The sequence below is a fragment of the Schistocerca cancellata genome, chromosome 4, assembly GCF_023864275.1.
Source record: "Schistocerca cancellata isolate TAMUIC-IGC-003103 chromosome 4, iqSchCanc2.1, whole genome shotgun sequence".
Lineage (NCBI taxonomy): Eukaryota > Metazoa > Arthropoda > Insecta > Orthoptera > Acrididae > Schistocerca > Schistocerca cancellata.
Window position 1 is genome coordinate 157,850,610 of NC_064629.1, and position 9,483 is coordinate 157,860,092.

At 41.4% G+C, this 9,483-nt stretch overlaps 1 pseudogene; it reads right to left on the reverse strand.

Moving 5' to 3' along the window:
* Positions 1 to 8,912: 8,912 nt before the first annotated feature.
* LOC126185467 (5S ribosomal RNA) lies at positions 8,913 to 9,030 on the reverse strand (annotated as a pseudogene).
* Positions 9,031 to 9,483: the final 453 nt, after the last annotated feature.

Below are 9,483 nucleotides of genomic sequence, written 5' to 3' on the forward strand. Positions count from 1 at the left end.
CACACATTTCTGATCGCACTTATTTTTAACTTTTGTGAAACGGTGACACGATTAATTCAGCGGAAGGCAGTAGTTTTCTGGAGAAGAGGACGCATGAAAACCTCTCATGCAATTCACATATACACGACCTCCAACAGAATATGTATCTTGCTATCGTTACTGTTGAGACTATGTTTCCTGGCATCTCCGTTGAGGGAGAAAGAATATTTACCCCAAACGGGAACATTCCGGGTCGTAAGTGTTGTTAATTCGTGACATCATCCGGGCTGAATTTTCTGAAGATACAGGCGATGTATAACACAGATGTTGTAGTCATCAATAATGTATACGAGCCTCGTCGGGCTAAAATGACAAAATATTTGTCTCTGTCTGTTCGGGAATCACGAAATGTGCATAAGGGTTGTGGACTCGGTGACATATGGAAGTTTGGACCGATCTTGGAAGCGTGTTCGGATAACCGAAGTTGTTAAGGAAACCGCTCGCTATAAGCCGGAAATCTGGGTTCGAGTCCCGATCCAACATAAATTTTCACGAGCCACAAACAGCTGAAGTCAATCCAGATTCGCAAAATGCGAATCTATTTCGTGAAGTGGGTAGAATACTAGACACTGTTGCAGCGATTGATATAGCACGCTGGTTGGACTCACAACTCACATTCGGGAGGACGGCCGTTGAAATCCCCGTCCGCCATTCGGAGTTAGGGGTTTTTGTGATTTTCCCAAATCTTTGAAGGCAAATGGTGGGATGATTCCTTTAAAAAGGACATGGCCCATATTAACCCCCTCTCTTGCACAGTCAAAACTACTTCTCCGTCTATAATAATGACATAGTCATCGACGGAAGACTAAACAATAATTATCTTTCCTTGCAGCCACGCAGTTATCTGCTATGTGCAGATAAAGTAAGCAGGTTGCAGCTCGGCTGTTTTGCATGTTGCAGTTTCGCTACTGCGGCAACATGTTCATTCTTCGCACCAGTTACTTTAGTTTTCCTGAGCTATAGCTTTTTTGTTATTTTTTCGATTTGTGAAATCCACTTCGAGTAGTTGAGAAAGAAAATCATTTATTTCTGGTGACTGTATACGATGAAAGAATACCATGTGATCTCCAGTAGTAAGCTATCTAGCTACACGTGTAGACGCACTGACGATCCTTTCTTGCATTGTCTCTTATTTGCAAGTGAAAGCGCTTCATAACCAGGCTCACGGTATTCACCAACATGGAAACGTAAGCAGTACGGCCTTTCGTTTACGTACACTGGCCCGGGAAAGAGCATGTTACTCTGGAATGCGGTAACTGATTTCTATTTAGATACAAAACAGGTGTTTTCTTGAGTTTCATGTCCTGGATCTGGAAGGCTTCGTAAAAGCTGCCCCGTTGTCTTGTGAACTGTAGCTGTAAAGAGAATTGGGAGAAAGCGCTACTGGCAGGTGTTATTAGCCGTTTATCAAGTTTTGTAGCCCCGAAAGGGGCTCAGTAAGAGAGATTATTTCTATAACTACGTTGTCAGCCAGTCAACGCGTGGTCACGATGCATATTCGTTAGACTCACAAAGCACCTGATCCTTGTCTCTAGTGTCTAAACCAAGTACAGCTTTATCCCTGTGACAGCCTACGTCTTACCTGACTGTTTACGATTCGGAGAGACAACTCTGTCTCTAATAATGTCGCTGCCAACTGGAGATTTTACTTACTAGCAAATACTTGACAAGACGAAGTTGTATGAAATGAAGTTAAGCATTTATGGAATACGTAGTTCAGTACGTGCCTGGCGCAATTCTTATTTAAGAAAAAGAATGCAGAAAGTTAACGTAGACTGTTAGAGTAGTTCAAAAAACGACGTCACATCGTATGTATGGGGAGAAATTACAGAGGGTGTCCCACAGGATTAGATAATTGGCCCTCTAATGTTTCTGCATTGTGTTAATGATCTACCATTTTATTTGAACGAAGAAGCAGAATTAGTCCCGTTTGCAGCCGATACAAGCATTGTTGTGAAGCTGGGAAAAGAAGTGTCAACAGAAAAACCAGTAAATTTTGTTTTTGTGAAAGTTACTGGCCTATTTTGCATAAATGGTACAGCTTTCAACATTGAAAAAATACATATCATCATGTTTTATACTGTAAAAGTATCGCATCTCCTACTAACTTAACATACCAACAATAAAGAACAAATAGAGTAGAAAGTTCTAAGTCCTTAGGTGTGTATATTGACGATAACGTTAAATGGAAAAACATACAGTAGGCATGCTAAAATGTTTAGGTTCGGTTACTTTTGCCATAAGAATAATTGCGAACTTTGAGAATACAGTTGTCTATTAGCTAACATATTTTGTATATTTTCTTTCACTGACGTCTTACGGGGTAATATTCTGGCGTAGTTCCTCACCCAGGCAAAAATTATCCATTGCATAAAAAAGTAATTAAAATTGTATGTGTGGTTTTCGCACGTACATCTTGCAGGTATCTCTTTAAGCAGGTATGAATATTAACTATATCATCACAGCACATTTATTCACTTATGAAAGTCGTTGTCAACAATGCATCTGAGACTGAGACTAACAGAAATATTAAGAAGTGCAACACAAGAAGGAATGATGATACCTACTAGAAATATGTAGCCATAGATATCTTTGACAATCTATCCATGAAAGTAAAATGTCTGATAGATAGCTGTAGTGTCTTCAAATGTACATTCAAGATGTTTCTTCTTGACATCTGCTTCTATACTATAGAGGAATTCTTGAATAGAAATAATTTGTCATTTATACAGAGAAAAATTTGTAAACGGGCATCATGTTACCATATAAATACTTGCCGTCACATACAAGATATTATCAGCTTGTCTTCTTGAAAGAACACAAAAACTGCTAGAACCCAAAATCTCAGATTTCCAAGCTGGTTTCAGACCAAACAGATCATGTCCAGAACAAATTTTAAACTTGAAATTGATTACAAGGATGAGACAAATGCGATGGAAGCCTACAGTATATGTCTTTGTCGACTTTAAAAAGGCATATGATTCAATTCACAGACCCACACTATTTAAAATTCTTGAAGAACAAGGACTGGATAAGAAGACACGGAACATCATAGAGCAGACATTAACAAATACAAAATGCAAAGTGAAATTCATGGGAAAACTTTCAAAATCATTTGAGATAAAAACTGGGGTTAGACAAGGTGATAGATTATCACCTCTGTTATTTAACTTAGTTCTGGATAGAGTCATGGCAGAATAGGAAAAAGAACTCAAAAAAGAAAAGTACTGGAAACCAATATCACTGGGAACCAAAAAAGATGACCTACAAATCCCCTACTTAGCCTACGCAGACGATCTTGCAATAATGGCAGATTCTAGTGAAATGGCAGTCAAACAGATAGAAACCTTAAAAGAGTGTGCAGAAAAGTTGGCCTACAAATATCTTTTGAGAAAACGGTGTTTACAACAACAAATCTAGAAATTTCTAAGTTACAAACCAAATATGGAGAAATTAAGAGGGTACCATACTTTAAATATTTAGGAGAGATAATTTCTGAAAAATACTCACAACAAGAAAGAATATTAAAAGCTCGTAGGGGTCTAGGGCTGGTCCAAAACATTTACAATAAAAAATGTCTATCTATAAATACAAAAATTAAACATTATAAGTCGGTAATTAAACCAATAATGCTATATGCCAGCGGAACCTTGACACTTAAAAGAAAAACAGATATGGAAAACCTGAAGAAAGAGGAAAGGAAAATCATTAGGAAAATTCTGGGACCAAGATGGACCAAAGAGGGGTATAGATTACAGAAAAATTCTAAAATTGAAGAATATTCTAACATAGAGATAGACATGAGGAAGAGGCGTCTAAAATTCTATGGCCACATAATGAGACTTCCCGATCACAGACTTACAAAAAGAATAGTAAGATACGTAGCATCCCTTGTTAATGGAGGAGAATGGATCAAAAATGTAAAGAAAGATCTGGAATTAGCCAACATTACTACTGAAGACATGAACAAAAGAAACAATTTCAAACTTAAAGTTGACAAATGGGAGGTCAAACCAGAGACAAAAGCGCCGAGAACTGGAACAAAATGGAGCGAAGAAAGAAAAGCTGAATTCTCGCAAAGAATGAAGACCTGGTGGGCAAACAAGAAGAATAAGAAGCCCCAGAAGTGGACCATCTTTACTTAGCGTCTTCCATGTTGGGAGCTTTACGACTAATAATAATAATAATAATAAATACTTTTTCATTTTTTATATCCTGTATGATGTTCAAATGAAACATTCACGTCATAACATTTATCGTGAATGCGATCTGTGAAACATTAATTGTGCATTGATTAAGGAACAGCACTAGTATTCAGTACTGGCGAACTCTAAATTGCCGTCCTGCCGTACTCGACCTCTGGAGTGATATCTGGAAGAGTTTCTTTAATTTTAGCAAACTGGCACCTCACTTCTGTTGTGCCTTACGAGGAACTGATTCAATTTTGATGATTTTGCGAAATATAGTGTTTGACCTCCGCTGTTGATGAGAGAGAAAGGAAAGAGTGAAATGCAGTGCTGCCACGGACCCATCAAAGGGTTACCGAGTTATACGTCCCTTTCCGACTGAAAGGCTCTGCTGAAAGTATCTTTTTCCCTCACTCCATGAACTACTGTAGGAAGGCTCTGAATTTAATCACTGATATTTGCGCACAATATGGTGATCAGGAAATGTATGCAGACTCCTCCGAATTACTTGCGGCAAAATCCTACGGCTAATAATTCGTTCCACCACGAACCAAATTCTTTATCTCCGGGTCTAGCTCTTCAGTGCTAATGACCTCAGAACGAAGGCAGCCAGTAATACTGAGTTCCGTAAACATCTAAAATTTTCAAATACTGATGACTGTGAAACATTTAAGTAAAAGGGAAATAATGCAGAAGGAAGTCACTCGCTTGAAATGAAAACTGGAAATTCGCCAAACGCCGCAATCGTGTTAGCTAATGAATTCCATTGAGAATGTCTAGACATTGAGTATCTTTTAGTCGGAGAACTCTCTTAGTCGCCTGCTGTGTTGCTATTTGTAAATGTGTTGAGACATCTTATCACAAGGACAGGAGCACTATAGAACTACAGACTTATGAAATTTGGAAATTTGTGGTAAGTTCCTAATAGACCAAACTGCTGATGTCATCGGTCCCTAGGCTTATAAATTACTTAATCTAACTTAAACTAACTTACTCTAAGGACAACACAAACACCCATGCCCGAGGGAGGACTCGAACCTCCGACGGGGGAACCGCACGAACAGTGGCAAGTTGCCTGAGACCGCGCGGCTACCCCTCGCGGCAAGGATTTTTGATTTTCATGATTCCCTGAAATATTTTATTGCTACCCATCTTTCCTTAAACAAGCGAGAGTTACACCTCTAATGATCTCGTGGACGACGAGACGTTAGACATTAACCATTTGCAAAAGTTCAAAGACATTAGTAGTAACATTCGAGAATATATTTTTAAAGAATTACAAAGTACTCTCTTTAAGCGCCTTGCGCCAAACTTGTTAACTTGTATCACGATTCAGAATCGAAGAGTGTACTTCCTTTTATTTCAGTTTTACACTAACAGAGTTGATAGGAAACGTTATTACCAGATTGCTTCAGTCTGTGCTGAATCATTTAAGACAGGCAACATTTCAAGTGGGCTAACAGTTATCATCTGCCACGAAGGAACTAGTCGAAATAAATTCTCAGCTTTAAGATCCAAAGGAACACCTTAACGCGGGTTGTAGTTTTTCACACACACACACACACACACACACACACACCAAAATTATTAGATATTCTACGGTAACGAATGTTGCCCTACAGTCCATTTCTTTCAATAAACATCTGTTGCCAATAATGTCGGGAATGAAAGAAACTCCCATAAATTTTAATGATCATTTTCAGTAGTAAGGTGTTCCAAAATCTCTGCCTATAAAACTGATGTCGTATCCAAGCACTCGCACTAATATCAGTGAATCTTGAGTCTGCACATTTTTCTTAACCATTTCATTTACATAGAAGCTCCCAGAGATATATGTACATCTGAAACTAGTGAATTATTCATGAAATTCGAAGGTTACTTTTCGTCGCCTGCGAAGATTTATATACACGCTCTGTTCTTTGTTTATTCACATGAAAGGAAGAGGAAACAAGCACATCTGTACAAGGCCGTTTGTCCTGAGCTCTGCTCGTCCTGAGTTACACAACAGGAGGGCAATAACAAATGAGAGGCAAACCTCATTTACAGATTTACGCCCTCACCGTCTCTTTTTCATGTAGGAGTGCTACTTCGACACTTTCCTGTCGATTCTCAATCACAGCTGTGCATAGCGCCGAGAATATTCTTTTGGGAAAGAAATGAAGAACTGAGGGAAGAAGGCGAAGTGGGAAAATGAGCTTCGTTCAGAGGAATTGGCATCTTAGTGACAGAATCAAACAGTCCGCATTGCTTCTTTTTTTCCTTTTTTTCATGAAGATAAAAGCGTACACACGACCAGGGTTTCGGGCAGTAAATCACATTTCCAGGCGCTAAAGAAAAGGGGAAAACTGAGAGGGATTCTTCATAAAATTAATTAACATTAAAAGGGCCCGTACAAATGTGAACATCAGATTATACCTTGATTCCGTACCAGAAAGTCATGCCAATCATGTAAAAAATCCACAGATTGATCAAGTGAGTCAACCAGAACCACAATGAGTAAACGGGGCCTAACTGAAGAAACATAAATATAGCGGCGAACACGCACACATTGCCACCCTAATGTAACCTGTGAACCAACTGCGAACGGTTAGACATGTGGCATGGGCTTGACAAATTAAAATGAAGGCATAAAAGCGGTAGAATGATAATTTGTGAAGCTCAAAAGTAGCTTACCATATAAGTGCCCAGCCTGCCGTATATCGAGGAAGTCCAGCAAGACCGGTCAACAGATCTGCACTGTTTCGTCAATCTTTGATGACACCGAACGGAATGATACAAAATTCAAGATCCTAAATCTTAGATGATACTGAACGGGATGATACAATATTCAAGAGTCTAAAGTACAAGGATAAACATCGCCTTCAAATTACCAACTCGAAATAATGAGGCAGCGACCAAGAAAGGCGGTGATGATATTAGCCCTTCTCTACATATTTGTCCTTCAATGCGAAAGGTTCCTTCCGAACGATGGATGACTTAGCTTAGAGCTTGGTTATAGAAGTTTACGTTTTAGCTGTTCAGTCGCGTCCCACCTCGAAAATTATCTCGTCATCATTCTGGAAATACTTACCACGCAGTGGCTTTTTTATCCGAGAGAAGAGGGAGCAGTTAGTGGGTCCACGTCAGGAGAATACGAAGGATGAGGCCAAATTCTGCAGTCCAAAGGGGCAGCATGTGTGACTGTCCTGAGCAGAATGAGATGGGGCGTTTTCGTGGAACAGAAATACCACCGTTGGGTAGCTTACCACAACCTTCGTCAGGAGATTTCAGTAGCATGTTCCTGTGACGGCTTACCCCTTGCAACCAATAAACTGCCAACGCCGTAGCATTTCAGTCATAAAAAGCACTCAGCATCGCAATGATCGATGGTAGTTGGTCTTTGTAATTTTCGGAGGGTTCTGAACCCACTTATTGCCATTGCTTGGTCTGCTCGTTCATCTAGAGATCACAGAGACACGCCTAGCACTTGTCAATGTCAAACAGGCGGCTAAAAAATTAATCTGGGTATGCCTTATTCAACTGCAATATTTCCGAAAAAATGGTTCAAATGGCTCTGAGCACTATGGTACTTAACACCTGAGGTCATCAGTCCCCTAGACTTAGAACTACTTAAACCTAACTAACCTAAGGACATCACACACATCCCTGCCCGAGGCGGTTCCGTACTGAAACGACTAGAACCGCTCGGTCACAGCGGCCGGTCAATATTACCGCTGCAGCCCGATGCGGCGGGTTTTTTTAATATAAGGGGCGATCAAAAAGTTGTCGTTGGAAGGCCACACAGTCCATAAACGGTATGCCAATCAGGCAAAATCGCCGTCTCGTCTCCTTCTGCGTGAAGAAGACCTAACTGCCTGCTGCTATTTTAGGAGTCCGGAGGCGTGATAATTGCATGGGAGGAGATCACTACTGTAGGACTGTTGCTCTAGTGTCTCTCACTTGAGTTGGAGTAACTTCTGCGTTACGATATTTGCGATATGGGGACGTACGTTATCACCCGAAGCAGCAGCATACGTTGGCGTACCATTTAACAACGGTGGTTTTCGACAGACATGCTGTTCCATACACATTCTTCATTCTCTGATGGATGTGTACCGGTGTTGGTCATGTTCCGACGCATTTGGTAATAACGACACCACTGTTCACGTTTATTTACCGCACGCACGCTAGAAGAGTATGAATGCCACACTAATCCCTTGTCTACATGTCGATGCTTATATACCCGAATCTAAGTGCGCTACGTCGGATATACACTGTACCAACGCCCTCAAATGGAAACTTTTTGATCGCCCCTTCTAGATGTGAATACCTACGGAATCCAGTGGCCGGCGACCTTTTTCATGTCCAATATGTCGTTCAAGATGTTGAAAACAGATCAGTGACTGGTTTTCACTTTTCCCCCTACCGTCTCGATTACGATAGGATGGTCTTCCAGCGCCAGGGCCTCTACAACTGTTCGATTCCTGGTGCTGCACAGAGAGATTGCACTCCGTCATCAGGCCCCAAGTGGTCCATCGGGTCCATCCGACCGCCGTGTCATCCTCAGATGAGGATGCGGATAGGAGGGGCGTGTTGTCAGCACACCGCTCTCCCGGTCGTTACGATGGTTTTCTTTGATCGGAGCCGCTACTATTCGGTCGAGTAGCTCCTCAAGTGACATCACGAGGCTGAGTGCACCCCAAAAAATGGCAACAGCACATGGCGGCCCAGATGGTCACCCATCCAAGTGCCGGCCACGCCCGACAGCGCTTAACTTCGGTGATCTGACGGGAACCGGTGTATCTACTGCGGCAAGGCCGTTGCCCCACAGAGAGATTGGCTACACTAATATTTCGCTCACGACGTTTCTTTTCCCAAAGATGAAGTTTCAGTGTTATAACAAGGAATAATGTTCGTCGACCGAGCGAGGTGGCGCAGTGGTTAGACACTGGACTCGCATTCGGGAGGACGACGGTTCAATCCCGCGTCCGACCATCCTGATTTAGGTTTTCCGTGATTTCCCTAAATCGCTCCAGGCAAATGCCGGGATGGTTCCTTTCAAAGGGCACGGCCGACTTCCTTCCCCGTCCTTCCCTAATCCGATGAGACCGATGACCCCGCTGTCTGGTCTCCTTCCCCGAACCAACCAACCAACCAACCAATAATGTTCGTCAGTATGTTCAACTTTATCTTGTAGACGACGGGTAATGGTTCTGTTGGGCCTTATAATCTATAAATAGTCCGTTTTGTTCTCGAAATCTAGATGAGTCATGGGGAG